The 21,197-nt window shown below is 41.0% G+C and overlaps 1 protein-coding gene across 5 annotated transcripts in view; it reads right to left on the minus strand.

Annotated features, from left to right (window-relative positions):
- DSCAM (DS cell adhesion molecule) overlaps positions 1-21,197 on the minus strand; it is a 466,019-nt gene that overhangs the window by 430,411 nt on the left and 14,411 nt on the right. The gene's annotated exons all lie outside the window — the stretch shown is intronic.

Consider the following 21,197-nt stretch of genomic DNA (forward strand, 5'->3'; position numbering starts at 1 on the left):
TACTGAATATTTTTACACTTGAAAACAAGAGATCATGTTTTTAAGCTTTGCTGGCTGGTCTCAAGGGTCAGAAACATCCCTCTTTTTAAACAAAGGTTGACAGGCGTATGTAATCACAGCGCTCCACACACAGGTGGGCCTTTTCAAGAAAAAGAAAAAAATATTACGCAGTGCAATAAAATCCAAGGCAGCTTAAAAAGGTTTTTTTTTTCTTGTAAGAGACAAATAAAAGGTGCTGCACTTATGGAACAAGAGAAAAATTAAAAAATAATTTAAAAAAACACCAGGACTGGATAATTTTCACAAGGGTATTATTATTAAGGAAGGGTTTAGAAATTGTTAAACCTAATTTTTTTCCCCCCAAGGCTTCTAGTAACAGTGCAACAAAAGCTGCATTTCTCCTGTATGAATCGCTAAACTTAAAACCTGAGGTTTAGAGAAAGTGGCAAAAACCACAAAGCTGGTAAAATGCCAGAATCCAGTAATATCCTAGTTTTCATATAGGGACACTTTAAGATTTTCTAACGCTTACAATACCATACCTAAGTTTTACAATTCATTTAAACCTAATAAGACTTTAATGGGAAGAATGATGGAAAGGTGTGTTAAAATCTGCACCACTGAAGTGGGGGGAGGGAAGGAGGCGGGAGGAAATCAGAATTTTATGATAACCATTAAAAAAAATGATAACAAAGATAGCCCTGTCTTACAGAAGCTAGAGAAGACTATATCTCAAGAAATGCCAAATTTTACAAAATAGGACAAGAAGCTCCAGCTACAGCAAAGGGGGGAGGAGCGGGAAGGGGCAGCAAAGCTGCACAGCTCCAAGGGTGCTCCCTGGGCTGGCACCTGCTATTTCCCTGTTTGCACCAGGAGGTGAACCCTGCACGCTGCTGCTCTGAGGAAATAAGCCTACCAGTCACGTAGGACTAACGCAAGATTAATGCATGGGGTGTGACGGAAGGCGCAATACCCTCTGCTGCACGCACATGGTAAAGGGGTAGGCTCCCCCGGCCAGAGAACGCGACTGTGGTGCACAGGATGGTTGCGCTACTGCAAGGGAGGAGGGAAGAGGATTGAGCTTCTTGTTCCTGAATCAGCTGAGCAGAGGTGAACGCAGCAGCATCCCCACGCATTCCCAGCTCAGGGCAGGCTGCAGACAGGTATCTCAGTGCAGCTGGGAGGCATCCTTCGCAGCCCCGGACAGCACGCTGAGCTCTGGAGGACGGAGCTTTACATGGGAAGAATTAAAAACAGGGTTCGGTTCAGGGCGCTCAGCTTCACGTTCGCCCAGCTGGCAGCAAGCCCAGACGGACCCTGGCAGTGCAAATCCAGCAAATGGCCACAATAACCTGAGCATTCCCTATGCCATCTCTCTGATGCCCTCAATTTACTCTCTGTCCTGTCAGGAATTTGCTCCTTTGACATCTGTTGGATTCAAGCATTAGCTATCCACACACACCACTTCTGCGATGGCTCCACGAGACCACACGTCCCCAGTCCTCACCCCTGCCACGTCTGACATCATTCACACAAGGCAGCCGTGGCCTCAGGACCTGAGCTAAGAGGAAGCATTTCACAGCAAACCTCCTGCAGCACCCTCTCGCTGCCTGCCCTGCTCCTCACCGCAGCTCACCAGCACGTCAGAGCTCATATAGGTGCCCTCCATGGGATCTCACAGCTCCCCAGCACCAGGGATCACTGGGTCCTCATGAAGTCTGAAGCTCTGACTGTTGCTGCCCACAAAGACTCACGGCACCATTGTGTCGCACAGAGGAAAAAAAATTACAAACCTCAACCCTCCCCAAAATAGAGAAAGAGAGCGCGAGCACTCAGTTGTATACCTACCATCATCACCCAATGATGGAGTGTCAGGATGCTAAAGGTCAACAGCCAAACCAAATATAAAATGAAGGACAACGAAGACAGATCAATTCAGATTTGGGGGCCCATCTTTCCTCCACAGCGTATGTTCTACTACTGGCACAGCTAGCTCAGAATTTTCAGAAACCATGCAAACATGAGGGACACAACTCTGTGGGACACAACTAAATCTGAACCTAAACTGAGCAATACACCATGCTGCCGTACCTGAAATGCAGGAACAATTCAATTCTAAAAAATAAATATGATTTTCAGCCCTTCTATGCAAAGCTGCTATATTGCACTGTTTCTGTCTATTGTGAAAGTTATATAGAATTGCATGCGGTTCTTCCTCCCCTTAGGGGGGCTCTATTTCACCTTTTGATGTAATCTTTTTTGATGTTTCCCTCGCCATATTAGAAATGTTTTCAAAGCAGGCAATCTCCTACTGAATCTTCCTCCTAAAATAAAGGCTTATTATGGTTGATGCTTTATGTAGGTCGAGAATAGTTTTACAGATCCTCATGTAAATAAGGCTTGAAGCAAACAACCCATAGGGATTCCCCTGCCCTCAGGTACTACAGTGTTTTAATTCGGTTGGTTACACAAACCCTACCTTTCAAAAAACAATTTTTGTTTTTCTTTGTTAGAAGCACAAACTTTCTTGTTCTGTGGCCTAAGGGCTTCTTTTGTTTGTTTGTTTACTTAAAAAGCTGTGGTTTTGGCAGTCTGCCTGGTGATGGTGTACAGCGCTGGAGGGATTTCAAGTGCTCTCCTATCATTTGCAGGTATTTTTGTTGTCACAGATTTAGTGTTTGATTCTGAACCGCACGTTCTACCAGCAGCTGCCCTGAAACATTGAAGAGCATCCCTTGTTGTGGGGGGACTCATACTTGCCTCTCTTACAGTGACTCCCTGGCAAGTAGCCCTATATAGTGGATTAAGGTTTTTATATCAATTTGTACGTGATACGCGTAAACCTGTTGGTTACAAGGAGACAACTCAAGGTGACTGGCCACTCGTGTTTGGCCTGCATTTAAAAAAAAAAAAAGAAAGGATGTAGGGCAGGATAGAAAGAAAGGAAAAGAAGAAATTGTCTTGTGATATTGGTACCAGGCTTCAATTTACATTCACATTACACTTCTCAGCTTTTGAAAGACACTTTGAAACAGCAACAGACTAAAATAATACCGTGTTATAACTGAGCAGTCATAAATACTTGGAGTCCCCCCCGTACAGCACTTTTCAGTGTCCAAATAGGTGGAGGCATCTTAGAAACTCAGAAAGCATCTGATCAAAACGTGCATTAACTGCTGGGGCAAGGTGAAGTAGTGTCCAATGCTAACACTAGCCCAGTGGATTGCGGTTGCAATCCTGCTGAATTTTGAGGAATGATGAAACAGATAACAGCAATAATTAACTGAACAGTGTAAATCATACCAGAAAGAAAAATTTGTTAACTCTATTACGCGAGATTTATTTCACCTAGAAAGTTGCCTTATTTTAAAAGACTTGAAGATGATGTTGTGGAATCAAGTCACTGTGTCTGAATACCGGCCTCAGACAGAGACAAATCTCCCAGTCAAAAAAATAAGAAAGAACTTTCCTCGGGTAGAGGGAGCGAGGGCAGGGGTGGAAGTCAATGTCCTTTTTGTCAGAAGACAAAAGCTTAACAGCATCGTTAGCTTTTTTGTTTACGGAATGAAACTTGCAGAATACGGCCCAGTGCTATTAAGAAACAAAAGCACCTGTAGAAAGGAAGGGATGGCTCTCTCTGTAGGGGCATCTTCACCAAAAAAGTTTGGAGGAAAAAGCCTTTTTGCTTGTTTATTTGTTTGGAGGTTTGTTTGTTTATTTTAATTAGATCATACAGTTGACCTGCAGTCCAAATAGATACAGATGGGACCACAACTAGCAGTTTTTAAATCTTCTCACTCATTTTTAAGTGATGAAAATGGGGACATCCTTCATACCAGCTAAAATTCTATGGTTATAAGGAAAAGGAAAGGAAAGCATCAGGGGAAGACAGGAAGGAAATCAACTCCCAAAAAAAAGTTAGCATCTCTTCAGATCCTTCCCCCCAAGTATATGCAAAATATCACAACACTCTAATCAGTCCTTTTTCTTACTTTTACTTAAGACCTCAAATCTCCATTTTTTTTTAAAGCCCAACAACAACATTTAAAGCAAATCTGTGAAGTTTCCTCTGGAGAGGTGATGTATTTGCAAGCACCTATGATGCAGACATACTAGTCACACCTTTGGCTTCCTCAAATGCCCAGTCTGGTCAAGAGCCAGATTACTTGGTGAAAAGAGGTGGTGGTTTGGGTTTGATTATTTTTTTTATCACCAGGGGCAGCTTCCCAGTTGTCCTGCTGTTTAGGATGCACCCACAAAGGCACACAACCTACAGGCTGAGTGAAGACCACAAATAAGGATGCAGAGCAGTGACTTTCCATCACACAGTAACAACTTAAGGTTACTAAGAGCCACTCTTAGAAAGGATTAATTGTTAGCATATTAAAGGTTCCAGAAAAATCATCCATCACCCATCAACTCTGTCATTTTGACATGATACTCCCTCCACAAATCATGCAATGTACATGTAAAACATTAAACTATTCAGAAGTATAAAATAGAGCCTCTTGTTCCACTGATAAATACATTTAGCTCATCAACATTAACAGGAGCTCCAGGCAACATAGTTACAGAACATATATAATTTGGATTAGCCAACAGAAGAACTACTGTGATAAGAAGCATGGTTTAGTTTTACCCCCTCTCCCTCTTCTCTCTACAGCCATCCACATGTACCTTTTTGTCACATTTTGAGACTGGGAAGCTGCAAAAAATTTTTACTAGTATAAACTTAAGTGTATTTTGCTTCTTTTTAAAAAAAAAATAATATCATCAGCAATTTAGAAAAAGATACCATTTTTTAATGCGTATAAATACTTGAAATCATTTTTTCCAAGTCTACCAAAATACTTATCAGAAACAAGTGTCACATGTAGGAACATAGCACTAGAGACAGTGAACACTTTTGAAAAAGTTCACATTAAAACACAAGCATGTTCAAAAGTTGCACAGAATTATTTAGAAGTGTCCATTTCAATACTAGGCAGATGAAAAGTTGGAAGAAGATGTTGCATGTAAGCAATAGCACAGGGTTTTTGCTGATGGTAGCCGCGGCTGCCATGTCCTATCTAGCTGGGAGCAGTCCCACTGTGGTTTGCATCTCAGAACTGCAGCGAGTGGCCCACCGGTGTGGCCTGCCTCCTCCCCCACAGCAGCACCAGCCTCTGTGCTGGGGCTGGATCATCACCGACTAACCTGGTAACCCTGATCAGACCGGTCAGCCCACCAGCAGGCATCAGAGCAACTGCTTGCATGACTCCCACTTCCCAGAGCTGGTGAGCACGTCAGTTCTACAGTTGCTGCTTAGGTGACAAGTATGGAGGTGCAAGTTGTACTGGGTTTGTAGGTCAAAACTGATGGCAGAATCATACAGCTGTAGTTGCACAGGAGGACAGAGTTAAGGACCCAAAACAACAGTACTCTCTGGATCTGTGCCTGTTAAGGCTGGTGAACCACCACCTTCCGCCTTCTAGACACTGAGAAGTATCACAACTTCAAGTTCATCATGGAGCATTTCTAATTCTAAAGACTACTTTTTCCCTTTTCTACAGATATATAAACAAAGTTTTCATCTCATTTGCTTTTTAGCTCATTCAGTGACCTCGAATTCCACATGAGTGTCCCCCAACTTTGCCTTTGAGGCTTTTTTTCCTCCAGGGAAGAGGGGAGAGGTCAAAAGAAAGGGAGTTCAAGGAAAGCAGAGAACAGAAATAGTTCTTTTGACAAAGAACAGAACTCATGAGAACTGTATTTTAAAGAATAAAATCTAGTTTTATTGGAAATGTAGATGTTCTGAAACTAAAACTTTAACCGCAATAACTTTCAGCTCAGTTATAATTCTTTACAACAGCTGACAAGCAAGCAAAATTCATCAGTAGTAGGTAAAATTGCCCAGCCCTTGCATACGGAGCACCTCAAGACTTCCATGCAAGTAAATAAAAAAATAAGGATTAGCCTTTTTTCTGTAGAGAAAACATTCCAGCAAGAAACAGATTCAGAAATCTATTCAAAAATACCGTTTTCTCCTCTACTTTGTCAAAGCATTTGTCTGCTTATGTAGCACATCCAGATATTTTATACTCCGAAAAACAGCTTTCTCCCCTTTAGTTCCCCACATTAAAAACATTTTGCTTAACATGGCAAACTGGACATGATCAGATATGTTTGGCAAAGGTACTCATTCTGCATCTCCCAAAGCCTTCTACCTTTTCAATTAAAGAAACCATGGAGCTATGATAAGATGTACCAGAGGCTACTGTTCTCATAAGCTGTTGCTACTCAATTAATGATATTGAACACACATATACATTAACTGCACAGGTAATAAATCAGAAAGGGGGTAAACACTGTTTCTGTGCAAAGGAATATCTAGATTCTGTAAAGAGTTTATAAACCTCAATAAATGGCAGTGGCTTCAGACTTGACAGACCACCAAGCGCAAGTCAACCATGAATTCTCTCATTGTCACATTTAATAGAATCTCAACATTGGGAGAATCCTCATTCTGTGCTGCAAACATTCAAAGTCACAGCCTGCTGCTCATTTCTTAATTATGTAAAAACCTATTTAACGCTTATGCTCAGTATGCCATTTTCATCTGACTAAAACTTTTAGGAAGTATTTTTAAAATGGAGAGAGATAGTTCTCAGTCAGGAATTAATAACAACTGGAGGCTTTATTTTGCACATGCCAAAGAAAAAATTTCGAATTTAATCAAAAGAAAAAATGCAAGGCCTGTGAACATTTTGTTTAATCAAAAAGAATTAGATAAAGCCTTTCTTTCCTCCTCACTTCTAGTCATGCAATTCCATGCTGTGCTCAGTATAGGCAGATTCTGAAAGAAAGCCATTTGTCATAAAGTAATCAAGGAAGAAGAATTCACTGGAACTTAATTTTTCCCTAGCTGGTTTAAAAAAAAAAAAAAAAGAAACCACACAACACAAAACAACAGTCAGACAGAAAAAAATTGTAAGCAAACCATAGAAAAAACACAAGAAGTCTTACTCAACTTTTACAATGGAGAAGGCTAGTTCACCAAGCTGAGAAAGTTGTAAGGGTTAAAAAAAGTGTCTGGGTCTCTTGGTATGTCTCTTTAATCCTTGGCTACTACTCGCTGCTCTATCCATTGCCAGCCTGAATATCATGCACAAATAATAGCTTAACATTCCATGTTAGTATTGAGTCTAAATACTAGGGAAGGGATTTTTTTTTCTAGTATACATTTCAACTAAATCTTATAACAACAATACAGGTCACCCAGCACTAGAAACATGCTGCACCTCATTATACCTTTTAACTCTCTCTTATTCTTTTCTCTTTTGATGCACAGAGAAAAAATACCTTGTGTAGGCTTATTCTTATTTAGATGTACTATACAAAACTGTAACAATTTTACATAGCCATGATGCCATAAAATATTTATAAGGACAAACAAAAACAGCATAGCTCTTTGTAAAACCATTTACTATCATCAGCTTTCTCCAACTCCTACAGAAGCTGATTGAAAGAACCCTGTGAGTTCAATAGCACCGAGACCAAACTAACAAGGCACATGTGCTGAACATGCTCAAATTTGGGTAAGCAGCACAACAACACAACCTTGTTATACTTTCTTCTTAAATCTCCTTACAGTCTAAAAGATATGTCTGAACAGCAGGGGCACAGTGAAGAGGGAAAAATCTTCCTGTACACTAGCAAGAGTTTTTCATAATATTGGCATTTCCTTTGGTTCAGCTGGTAGTGCCTGAAAACAATAGGGATATAAGTTTTGTACAGGACACGTTCAGAAACCTCAGGCTTGGTGAAGTATATCAGAATTGAGCAACTCTGTGTGGAAGTTGCTAAAAGGTAACAAACACCACTCCTGTTAAAAGGAAGGGTGGAAGAGAATTCAACTCGATGACAGCAGGTGTTTTAGACTACAGTACTGTCCAGAAACTTCCCACCTATGAATATTGCTGCATTTCATAGAATCATAAAATAGTTTGGGTTGGAAGGGACCTTAAATATCATCTAGTTCCCACCCTGCTGCCATGGGCAGGGACACCTCCCACTAGACCAGGTTGCTCAGAGCCCCATCCAACCTGGCTTTGGACACCTCCAGAGATGGGGCATCCATGGCTTCTCTGGGCAATCTGTTCCAGTGTCCCCCCCCACCCTCACAGGAAAGAATTTCTTCCTGATATCTAATCTAAATCTACCCTCTTTCAGTTTAAAACCATTACCCCTTGTCCTATCACTACACTCCCTGATAAAGAGTTCCTCCCCAGCTTTCTTGAAGGCCCCCTTTAGCTACTTAGGTGGAAGGCTGCTATAAGGTCTCCCCGGAGCCTTCTCTTCTCCAGGCTGAAAAACCCCAACTCTCTCAGCCTGTCTTCATAGGAGAGGTGCTCCAGCCCTCTCATCGTCTTCATGGCCGTCCTCTGGACTCACTCCCTTCTTATGTTGGATGCCCAAAAGCTAGACACAGTAGTCTAGGTGGAGTCTCATCAGAGTGGAGTAGAGGGGCAGAATCACCTCCCTTGACCTTCTGGCCATGCTTCTTTTGATGTAGCCCAGGATGCAGTTGGCTTTCTGGGCTGCAAGCATACATTTCCGGGTCATGTTGAGCTTCTCCTCAACCAACACCCCCAAGTCCTTCTCCTCAGGGATGCTCTCAATCCATTCTCTGACCAGCCTGTATTTGTGCTTGGGATTGCCCTGACCCATATGTAGGACCTTGCACTTGCCCTGGTTGAACTTCATGAGGTTTGCACGGGCCCCTCTTTCAAGCCTGTCAAGGTCCCTCTGGATGGCATTGCTTCTGTCCACCATGTTGGCCGCATTACACAGCTTGGTGTCATCAGCAAACTTGCTAAGGGTGCATTCAACCATCACCATGTCACCAATAAAGATGATGAACAGCGCTGGTCCCAATACTGACCCCTGAGGAATGCCACTCGTCACTTGGACATTGAGCTGTTCACCACAACTCTTTGAGTGCGACACATCCTCCTCTTCCTTGCCTGTCCTTCCTGAAGAGCCCCTATCCTTCCACTACAACACTCCAGTCATAGGAGCCGTCCTACCATATCCCTGTGATGCCAGTAAGATCATAGCCCTGCAGGCACATGCATATGTCTAACTCCTCTTGTTTATTCCCCATGCTATGTGTATTTCCATAGAGGCATTTAAGTTGCGCCCCTAATGAAGCTAATTTACTGTCTGGAGTGGATGGAATTCCTTTGTGCTGCACTCCAGGTGCTCTCATGCTGATCTGTGATTCATCTCCAGGCTCTGAGCATCTATAAATCCGTTCAGCAACACCTACAAGGAAGAGGAAAACATGGACAGCCCAGGTTTCTGTCTTTCCTTATGCCAAGCTAGTACCATTCAATTGCTTCTACCTCTATATTCAAGAACAGAGGGACTGCAAGATTGGGGCACCACAACTGATGCCTCTCAAAGTCAGGAATAAGGAGCCGAAGCTGGCTGGACGTTGCAGCCATACTGTTGGTCTAGCCTTCCCCTATAACAGCTCTGGAGTATTCTCTTCATTGCATGAAGTTTATGCCCTTCACTACCATAGAGATCAATGGACACAGAATCCCTCTTCTCACCCACAGGAATGCAGGACAAGCTCCCCCGGTGGGGAAGAGCAGAGAAGATTCTGCTTGGCCTCTGGCTGTTTGTTCCCTTCTTGGACATTACAAAATATCCTCTGGCATTCTTGGAAAAAAATATTTCTTTCCTCATGCTCTTGTGTTTCTGGTCTTACACAGAAGAGGAAGGTTACCTGCGTATGTCCACCAGGCCAGCCTAAGTCACATCTACCTTAGCTAAAGACAGCACACATCTCCAACTTGATCAGGAGACAGTTCACTACAGAAGTAGTGACAGCCCATTTGAGGACACATGAGGATATTTGGGAACAGTTTGAACTACTAACTGAGTCTTCTGGTAGCACACTCGTTTTTAACAGCAAGAAAATGGTGCAGGAGGGACCAAAAGCAACATAACAGTTAAAATCTTGTCCCTTATTTTTTTCCTCCAAATATGAGCCTGCTCTCTTTTTGAAGATATCTCCGAGAAACTATGGCATAACAACATTGACAGATCAGGGAATAGAGTGAAAAGGGGAAAAGCAGTAGAGTTGAACAAAACAAAGCCATATTTCTACATCCTGTTGCTAATTCCATATTCTCTACTCCTATTTCCTTTTTTTCTCCCTGGATATGCAGGAGTTCCAATGAGAAGACTGTAGATCAATCAGAAGTTTAAACAAAGATCTTCTGTGAAACTGAGGGCATTTCAACACAAAAGAAGGTAAGGACAGAGCAAGTGTCAATACCTGTAGGACATGGCAGGGAACTTCAGTAGGACAACCAAGGAGAGATCCTATATGGACAATGTAGAGAAGTTACATGAATGAAGGCTTCAAAGACTTGTATTTAGCAAAGTAAATGGAGATGGAAAGAAAGCATCATCATTCATGACCCGCAGTGAGGTGGAAGTTGCCAAGAGTTCAACACATAAGCCAACATGACAAAGGCTCTTTCCAAACATCCTAGATACAGAATAGAGCTCTTACTGATTGAAAGATATATGAGGGGGAAAAAAGGACACAAGGTCTACAAGCAACTGATAATAGGATCTTAGAGTTGACTTTTTTGCTAGCCCTGCATAGGTGAGACCAGGTGCAAGTGCATCCTGTTGTTGAGCAGGGGCTTCCGCTTGCTGCTCTGGCAGTAAACAGAAGGACTGCATGAACATTTCTTTCTACATCTTTACAGAAGGTTACTCAGGCTCCCTGCAAAAAGGCAAACAATAGGATTTTATATCTAAATCTACTGCAGAGCAGCAACACTAAAACATAACACCAAAGATGTTACTACCGTCTCATTAAATTTAGGCAGTGTGGGGAGGGGGAGAGAATACATAGTTATCATTCTGTAACCATAAAGCTGAAAAAAAAAAATAAAAATCCGGGAATAGTGAATATAGAAAAAAGAACAACCCAAATTCACTCTACTATCTCGTGGCAAAACCCCTACACTGTACCCACAAGTTTCAGCCTGGAGGTAGCTTTCTCTTCCCAACTGTGGAGCATGAGGCATCACTGCCAGGGCTGAGCTACAGCCCTTCCTCAGATATGGGCGTTCAGCTCCACAGCTTAAGCTTGGTCAGTGAAGATGACACCATCTTCCCGCTAACATAATGCATTTCTCAACAGCTGCCTACATGGCACCAAAGCAGCCTTTAAAATGGCATGTGTACAGAGGTAAGTAGGAAACTGGTGTGTTTGTGGTTTTTTTCCCTTTGAAAAAGCAGGGCGCAACTACCAGCCAATTAATTCTGGTTATATGGGCGGTGGGGAGAAGCAGATTTGAGACTTGCCTGATAAGTGTCTCGGGAAACAAATGCAGTTGCCAATTGTCTGTGGGTCACTAAGAGATATCATCTTTAATGTCCACAATGACACTGAAATTTCATTTCCCCAACCCTCAAATATGAAATATCGTATTCTACTTGCCTTCTGGGGAAGCACAGTAATTTTTTTTTTCCTCTCTCAAATCTACTGCCTGCTGTGACTCCTTAAATATCTATTCAGCCTTTCTCTACTCCCTTAATTTTTACAGGATGCAGCCTAGGCAATCTCTATGACTATTAAAAAAATAGGCTTTATTAAAAAAAATGAATGCATAATTCTTCCCTTTGTTCTCCTTCTACCCATGCAAAACCTAAATATCAAGTTCGTTTCAAGGGAAAAGCAAACATTGACTTGGCGGGGAGAGGGAAGAAGAAAAAGCAGTTCTAGCACTAAATCCATTGTACCCCACCAGCTCTTTAATCAGTCCCATTACCAATGTATTTTTCAGTAATATGCATGTCTACCTGGGAAAAACCAGGTAAAGAAAGCAAATTCAGAGCATCGGTAGTAATTTGCAGATGGTTTCAATGGAACCAGGGTCAAATACTCACAGGTTTAAGACAGCAACACCCATGTTCTATCATTCTTAGTTTTTAACGCTTGAGTTTGTTATCCAGTTTACCAGGAGGACACCTTTGAAAAAAAGGTGACTTTCCCTTGATGAGTACATGGCAGCTAATTATTAGTGTGCTTCCAAGTGCCTTTTTAAGTTTGCTTATCATCTCGTTTCCAAGTAAAGCGGTACTGAAATTCCTTAGAAACAGAATATGACATCATAAGAAGGTTTAGCAGAAGCTCTCCCGGTATGTCCATTTATATTAGTCTCATCATCCATAACAAGTGTTTAAAGAGCAGAAAAACAACCATGATGCATAATGCATTGTGTCATGATGCATAATAATTAAGACCCCTCCCCCGGCTCCTGAGGTTTAAAATCTTTCCAAGTAAGCATTTCAGCATAAAGGCTTTGACAAAAATGCCATTTAGGGACTTTCAAATTTACAGCTATGCAATTTGTCATCATTTATATTAGCAAGAAGGTTTAAAATAAAAACAACAACGAAAGGAAGATAATACAATGCAATTCTGCACTTGATGAATCTCCTGTTGACTAAAAACCCCTATGCCTGGCAGTCAGAAAAGTTATTAACCTGCCAAATTACAGATGGAATTGGTGTTTTTTTCCCCCAGAATTCTTTAAGCAGAAGAATATAGAGTATCCCATGTTCAAGTATTAGTAAAGGTTATTTGCCTTTGGAATATTGATTAGCACAACCCGTGTGGGAATTATTTCACTTTTCCAAAGCAAATTAAAGATCTGAAAAGCAATTCTCAACTTAACTTCAAATGCAGTTATTTAAAAATGGATGATTAACGCAATTACTGCCTGGCACAGAGAGCACAGCTTTCCAGAGGCAGCCAGCGGAATTCACAGTTAATGCTGAAATCAGATTACCTTGAAAGAGCTCCCTTGATCCAGGGAAGAAAAAAAAATAAAATTGATACCTGGGAGCTTATTTCTCACCTGAATAACATGTTTCCTTCTAAACCGTGAACTGTATTGCAGTCAGGTGTGCATGCACTCTAGCTCAGGTTTTCTAGATTTTTCAGGCTGAAGTACACAGGAGCAATTTATTAACCTGCACCCTACCTACGATTTGTTCTTCATTCATCTCCAAGGTTTCCAAAGTGCCTGCTGAACAACGCTAACACGCTTAAAATAAGCATTTCTGCACTCTATTTTCTTTAGTAATGATTCACTCAACAGTAAATTAATTTGGTTCTTCTTTTGGACTCCCATGTAGTAACCACTGGCATGGAGTATACACGTCATCTTCCTGAGCACAGTTATACTAACATCTTTTGAGGAAGAACACCCTCTTTATCAACTGGTGAGGAACCAGCACCCACATCAGCCAAGTAAACTTCCCTGACATCACATCTGAAAAGAGAGCAAAGCAGGGATTTGAGCTTAGATCTTCTAAACCCTAATGCCTAGCCACCTAACACTGTTCTGCCTAGTTACGGAGCCATTAAGATCAAATACAGTTTCAAAATCAATGCAGAAATATTTCCACTGAAACTTTACGTCAACTGCTACTCAGTTTTAAAACACCAATACATACTTCTGCTAAAATAAGGATTTGATAACGCTAATAATACATATTTCAGAGGTAATTATTTTAGTCACATTTTCTCCTATTTCAGGTTCTAAAAATGTACCAGTTTTAAATCTTTACCAGATAGCATAAGTGATAATGAGCTGTAAATCCACAGAACTAAAATGTTGCTGGGAGCACTACTTATGACTTGTCAATCAGTATGTCTAAAAGTATATCAGTAGTCTATAAAGTAGTGCGTCTTTTCTTCAGTCACATAAATTAGACCACAGACTATGAACACAAGATTGCAAAAGGCTATATGCCACTTTCTTTTTAATAGTTCTATGAAATGTTCATATAATAACTTTTTTGTTTATTGACCAAATGTGATTAACTTAATGATCACTTTTTTCTTTTCTGAATGAAAAGAAGGGCACGCTAGCAAATGTGAACTGTTATTAAATACTATATTATGTGGTGTTTCATATTCCAATCAATTTCTTAATGAATTGGGCAGCTGTGTAGTGGCAAATGCAATCGTTAGCCAGACCCAAAAGCAAGGAGCTGCAGTCAAGAACAAGCAATTCTTTGTTACATGTACTAGAATGTTTAGGACTTTTCTGCAAGATGACAGTGCACAAAATCAAGTGCCTCTATTAATGTTTATTACTTCGGAAGACCTCAAGAGGCTAAAATACTGCTTCAATCTTATTTCCTGGGTTCTGAAGCACCACAGCTTTCTATGACATGGAACAAACCGTGTATTGCCCCTTCCAGGCAGAAGGAGTTTTGGCTTATAACAGGTCAGCAGTGAAAATTCACATACAAAGATGACTTGAAAAGCATTTCCAGCTTCATTTATTGCTTAGGGAAAAAAAAAAAAAAAAAAAAAAAAAAGGATATATATAGAGAAGCTTCTTTCCAGAAGCACAAATGCATATTTGCCATAGCATCATATTTGCCAGGTGTTAATATTTGCCGTAGCGTCATCCAGAAAAGAGTCTTGATTTTGCCACAGTACTTAGAGTTAATGGTGGTTATAGCATTCTTATCCTGTAATACGATCACTTACACACATGAAAAAGTGTAGACTAGATCACCACCAACTGCTCATATTCTACATATACAAAGCAACTGTGTTATGGCTGAACAGATACGACGGAGGAGGACAGGCCTAACAGATTCTTTTAGGAGCCAATTCTTCATGTGGTTTAGGTCAAATTGTGCAGGGTTTGAGGGCTAATGCAACCACTTTTAATCAGATGTAATAAATTGGCTAGGGTCTCATAAATGAGAGGATTAAAATGGTTTGGGTACACTGAAAAGGATGAATAATTCAAGTAAGATGTACATTTTCACTATTTTGCTAATGCTTTGCTGTTGACATGACATATCCCTTGAGAACTTCAGTTGTGAAAGTACACGTTTTCTCAAACATTTGCACATTATGATCATGTACCACAGCACAACTAATTAAAAATCACTTTGCTAGGACTTTCATATTTGTTATAACCTGTCACGATCAAAAGTCATTCATGTTAATGGTTTTATAGAACTATGTATGTTCATTTTGAAATTGGATGCCAGACTTTGGTTTTGAGGTTTTACAAAAATTACTTTTCTATGATACTTTCTTAAATAAGTTCACTTGCTAGAGCTGCCAGTAAAACATAACTGGTCCCAGATGTAAGATTTCTGGTTGATAAAATTAAATCATTTCAATTCTCTTTTCTGTGGAAATTTCATTGATCTGATCTGTGATCTCTTTCTTTGCCAGAAAGCATTTTTCTGAATATTCTTTCTAAGCATTCTCCCACATACACACCCCAAGCTGATGAAAGCGCAGGCAGAACTTGAAAGAAATATTGACTTTGTAGAAGCACATTTATTTTCATTAAGTCAGTTTTTCCAAGAGGGAATAAAAGTAAGTCACTCCAGGTGTTTGAATCCAAGCTTCTTTCTGGCAGAGCTAAAGTAAAATTTCATATTTAATTTTAGTCATCTCTGAGGATGGATCATCCCTGAGTATTTACATTTCTAGTGTGACTGCGAAAGGACAGAAAGGGGAATGGTAGCAGAAAAATAAGTTAAAATACAGATAAATTGCTCTCCTAACTTTCAAACCAGTTTGTTGGGACTGGCAGGGACTACGAGATGGCACCAGAGACAGCTTTGGGCAGGAGAGGGAAGGATGGCAGGAAGAAGTAGATTTTCCTCCTGAGGTCAGAGCTAGTACTGCACTAGCTGTTGTTAATGCAAGAGGAAAAGGCAAAAGACAGGAAAATTTAAATGTCTGTGCCCTTCAGACAAGAAAATCTTCCACACATGTTCCAGAGTTTAAGTGCATACAGTAGCTAAATAGATTTGATTCATTAATTCCACTTTGAAAATATAGCATATGGGTTATCCAGTGGTTTTTGTTGTTTTTTTCCCCTCTCCCCAGACGATCTTATTTCTGCTCTGATTAGTTGTTTTTTCTAGGCATTACTAATTGTCATTTGTGGCAAGCGTAGTCAGCTGCTCATGGACCCAAATCCAAGAACTAGCTGTAGGCTTTTTTTTTTTTAAAGAAAATATCCAGGTTTGTGCCAGAGGACAGTTTTCACATTCTAATACCCTCCTGTCCATCTCTCTCTCTCTTCATATATACAGAAAATAGTTATCTGCAAACAGCAGAAAACGGAGACACCTGCAATGTACAAAGGGGTTTCAGAGAGGAAGACTGGACAGGACTCAAACTGCATGTACTTCTTCCAGACTACGCATTCACAGGAGTTCAGGCAGCCTGAAGCTGCACCTGATACAAGCCATACTTGCAAGCAAAAACAAGACAGGAAGGGAGCTGATAATATTTTTGTAAGCATGCCACCTGCCTCACTGTTCAATATATGAGTATCAATTTGGGGGGGGGGGGGGTAAAAAAAAAAGTTTTTAGCAGTCAATGATGTAAACTAGACACACAGGCAGGCTGGTGAGTGGGGTAAGGGTACCAAGAAGAAACCTTGGGGTAATGGTCTCCCCAGTGTTGTCTCATGAGAGGGAAAGGGCTGCCCCAGTTTGCAGACCTGTTCTTTCTCATCTGCCCGTATTACATGCAGCCCTGACCACCCTACCCAATGACTATGAAGAACAACTGAGCTGATACTAACTAATCAGCACACTCAACAGTAATCAAACAAACCAGCCAACCCCAAATACATTGGGAAAGTGTGAAGGTCAGGGAGAGAAGCAGAGAGAGTGAGAGAGAAAGGTTTACATCCATTAGAACCAGTCGAGGGAGCGTGACTGTTGCTCAGAAAGGACAATACATGTGCCAGGCAGAACACTAACTGTCTGACAAATTTGCTGGTAGTAGGGGTTGTTTCAGCACATGCGGGCAACGAAGAATATGGAAACCTCCAATGCCAAGTTTAAAAAGGAAGAGAAAGTTCATCTGTGCAAGATTCAGCAGACTAACTGAGGTCAGAACTACATGTCCCCACCATCCTGTGGTCCCCACCACCACCACCACTCCCCCACAAAGACAGACCCTCCTCAGAATCCCTCTTTAGATGTTCGTAGCTACATGAAGGTGGGAAATCAGACTAACTACAGCCCAGATGCATTTGAAGCAGAGTTCTCTCTATATAGGAAAAGATTATATGCCTAAAATAGCAACAGCTCATCTCGTGGACCTGGAAGGTGTCATCCTATCCACCGTTACCGGTTTTTATACAAAGACATCACAGGAAAACATGACTTAAGAAGGTGATGCCAGTAGCAAGGAAGGGTGTTGTAATTTTGTGTACCGTAGGTTTGGAGAGGTTGCCCCTTCCTTTTCAGCTCGGGTTTGCTTCTCCAATGCAAATCAGCACTGACCTCTGCTGCTAGATTATCAGCACGCGTACTTACTAGGGAAAGAGCAAGGACTACACAATAACACAGAGATGGCATTTTCAAAAGGGTATTCATGCTGCAGAATATGAATTCCTCTACATCTGGAAATTTGAAGCTCTAAGGATATTTATGTTCATCCAAAAGAGAACTTGCCAGGCAGGCATAGAAAGTGTCCCCATTACACAGACAGGGCAATGAGTTAGAGACTTAAAAGGGAATACTTTAGAGTACCTCATCCTCCACAGCCACTTCGCTAGTTTCCTACCTGGGTATCCTTCCCCTACTCCAAGATCACCTTTACGAAGCCAACCTCTGTCTGATGTGGAAGACCACACAGAGGACATTTGCTATAAAGAAAAAGAGCACGCATACGATTACTACACGTGGAATATCTAATGTGCTTCCCACACACATTTTAGCATATTTTGCAGTAATGTCCTCAGGTCACAAGCTTAAGTAGTTTACCCAAGGCTAGGCAGAGTTTGAGGACCTGTCCACATGGGGATACTCAGGAAATGCATCTGAAATTAAACTTTAAAAAAGAATGAGCTAAGCAGCATCCTAAGCTAGCACTTTCATTTAGAATTAGAGCCTTAATTCAGCTTAGCCTAATTCTTTCAGTTCTAAAATGGGGATGTTGACACAAGCCTACTTCCAGATCTATTTATTTGAGTTGGTTGAAGGCATTACTGCCTCCAGCTACTCATCACTGCTTTCCAGATGGAGGTTTCTACCCCACACAACTACGACAGCAGAGTGATTCGTGTGAGCGGTCCTACTTAGAGACAACTGTATCAGCTGCATTTTAAAACAGAAGGTTTGCATTCATGTGGCCTCTTGCTGACAGGGATCATTCACACAAACCACTACTCTTAGGGTAACCTGAAGGGGCAATAACCCCTCCCAGTCACGTGGCAGTAGAGAGCCATAGGTTTTAAATTCTTAAATCTGTACAGACAAACATCTGCCCACAATCTGGTTGGAGGGAGTGGGCAAGTAGGGCAATTTCTTGGGATACTCACTTGACTAACCAAGGCAAAAGCGTGAATTGGTGAGCCACAGATGAGAGTGAGACTCACAGAGCAGGGTCCCTGGCAAAGGATGAATTAATTGGCAAGGCATAGATTTTCCAAAATTATAAGCTTAATCAGATCTCAATATTCAATCACAGCCACACAACTGCACTTTAAAGACCAATAGTATGAAGCTGCTTTTGGCCTCTATGACCTTAATTATGGAGACTCATTTACCCCATGTCGTTTTATAGCTGGTAATAAATTGTAGCATGCCAGTCACCTCACAGGTAAAACCGTTTCCTAGACAGTCTGAAGGGAGTGAAATAAGATGTTATAGGAGCTCCAGGAATCTCTGACAGCTTTTAAGGTAAACAAAATGAGGGAGAGGGAAGAGAAAACATCCTTTACATCCCTATTCCCTTGCTCTACCTTCCCACACCTGGGGTACAGAAAAGCAAAATCCCCCTAGACAGGTCTTGGCAACCTTGTGTTCAATCTGTCTCACGCTTCCCCCGAGAAAAATTCAGGAGAGGGAGAGAGGGGGAGAGGGAGGGGGGTTGCTCCATAGTGATTTGGGGTTTTTTTGCACTGTAGAATGGAAACAAACAAAAGGATTTTAGTCTAGCATCCTTCCTCTGAATTCAGGCCACTCATTACTCTCAAATAGTGTCTGACAGGGGAAGACACTGGTGTCTACATTCACAAAAACTGAGAAGTCAGTTAACACATCTAGTTGTGTAACGCCTGTTTATATTTAATATTCAAAGACAAAATACCTCCTCTCTAATTTTTTTTATTTTTATTTTTCTCCAATATGTAGAACCTAATCACGTGAAATTAAATAACCTAAAAATGAAGGACCCCAAAGACAAAGCAAGTAATGCTGCAGCTAAGAACTAATCTCTTAGCAGCACCAAGGTTATAAATTCAGTGTGTTCTCCATTCTACACCCTTGATGGAGATTATCTCCTACAGATGACATGAAAAAATAAATGTGGACGAAAAGGGAGGGGAAAGCAGGTAGCAGGAGGAAAAACAACCTTCTCTCTCTCTCCCACTCACACAGAAAACAATTTTTTCTGCAAAGAAGAGAGTCTTCTGGACCAAAATATATTTCAGCTTTGAAAAAGGGAGAATTATTTGGGGAAACTACCACTCAGAATGGAAACAGATAGAGGATTTAGCTGTACCGCAGTTTTTTTGCCTTCTTAAATTGTGAATGGGTTGTGAGGTGTGTGTATATTAACAGAAAAAAAGCTCGGACAATTTTTCCCCTCATTTTTTTAATCCCTAGGAACATTCAGATCATCTAGGGGGGATGTATATATTTCTATTTCTGTTCAGTAGAGTAGGAAAACAAAAAGCCCTTTCCTCTGCTTCCCAACGTCAAAAGGAACTGCAGTGTTTTTAATATAGAAAATCCATTAGGTACGGGAAAAGGCAAGAGCCTCATATCAAGCTGCAAACAGGAACGCTTAAGCACAAGGCATTCAGGCGATGGAAATGCATTCAGAGCGTTTAGCACATAGGATTAATCGAATTATAATTTAATCATCTGATCAAACACTAATTAGCATAATCACTTGAGGGGAAAAGCTGCTAGAGGAACAAACGAAGAAACACCTTGGGCACCCAGCACATTTTAATGACGCAAGATCGTGAACAGATATTTATTTTTTTTTCCCCTTACTAAAACACAACAGAGATTGAGGATCATAGTGCTGAAGAAGCAGTTTAAGTATTCCAGTCCTAGATCACATACAGTTCTCCAGCACGGAAGCTGTTGAAGGTGGATCTGCAAACTATATTCAGATTTAAGAAAGAGCTATAAAAGCACAGGACCACTATGCTACCCTGGTTTGCCGTACTTGCCATACTTGAGCACAAGCAAACATTTTAGCCCACAGTGTTCCCATTATAATCATCCCTTACTGTTTCCCCCGGAGTCTCCCACATGAATGTTTAACTATAGATCGCTTAGATGACCTTCAGGGATACAGCAAAGTATTAGCGTCCTTTTACAAACTGCATTTGAAGTAATTAGTCTAAATCAGCTGGGTTTTTTGGCTTGGGGTGGGGGAGAATGGGAAAGCAAGGGATATTAAGGGAGTTTTTCTGTATAATATTGCCTAGCTTTCCTGGTAAAATCACACCACTTTTCAAAAACAGAGATCTGGAGAGACCAGAAAATCACCCCTGATGTTTACCCACACAATAAAATGATACTTGTGTTTGGAGAGTGGGCAGAGAGAGATGTATGGACAGAAGGAAGCCTGGAAGACTGTATGGGAAGGAGGAATGGGAGAAGCAGGGTGCTGGGGGTGTGCAGAAGATCTCGGGAGTCGTCTTTTGTTTGAATTTTTACACAAAATAATGTAATTGAATTATTCTTAGTAAGCATTTAGCTTTTCAAATAGATAATTCTTCAGGACACTAAAAACAATTTAAATGTAAGGAACTCCAACATTTGTAGATAAGATTGAACTTGGAAAAAGTTCCCTATAATATTACGTAAGGAAGCAAAATGATGAGATGCTAACCTACATTTTAAAGACACTAGATCACACAGGCTCAATTGTGAGCTAATTTAAATTGATTATATCCGTCTTACAGAGCTATTACTAATAATCCTTTCGGCTTCTCAGAATGACTATACATTAATAAAATAAGGTAACCCGTTACAGCATGGGGCCAGTTTACCCCAGGATTTCTCCATAGTGGGCACCCCGCTATGTACATTCAGTATGCGCAGTCTGGAAACTCTCATGAGCATAGCATGTAACTCTCCACTGC

This window comes from Larus michahellis, chromosome 1 (assembly GCF_964199755.1).
Source record: "Larus michahellis chromosome 1, bLarMic1.1, whole genome shotgun sequence".
Taxonomy (NCBI): domain Eukaryota; kingdom Metazoa; phylum Chordata; class Aves; order Charadriiformes; family Laridae; genus Larus; species Larus michahellis.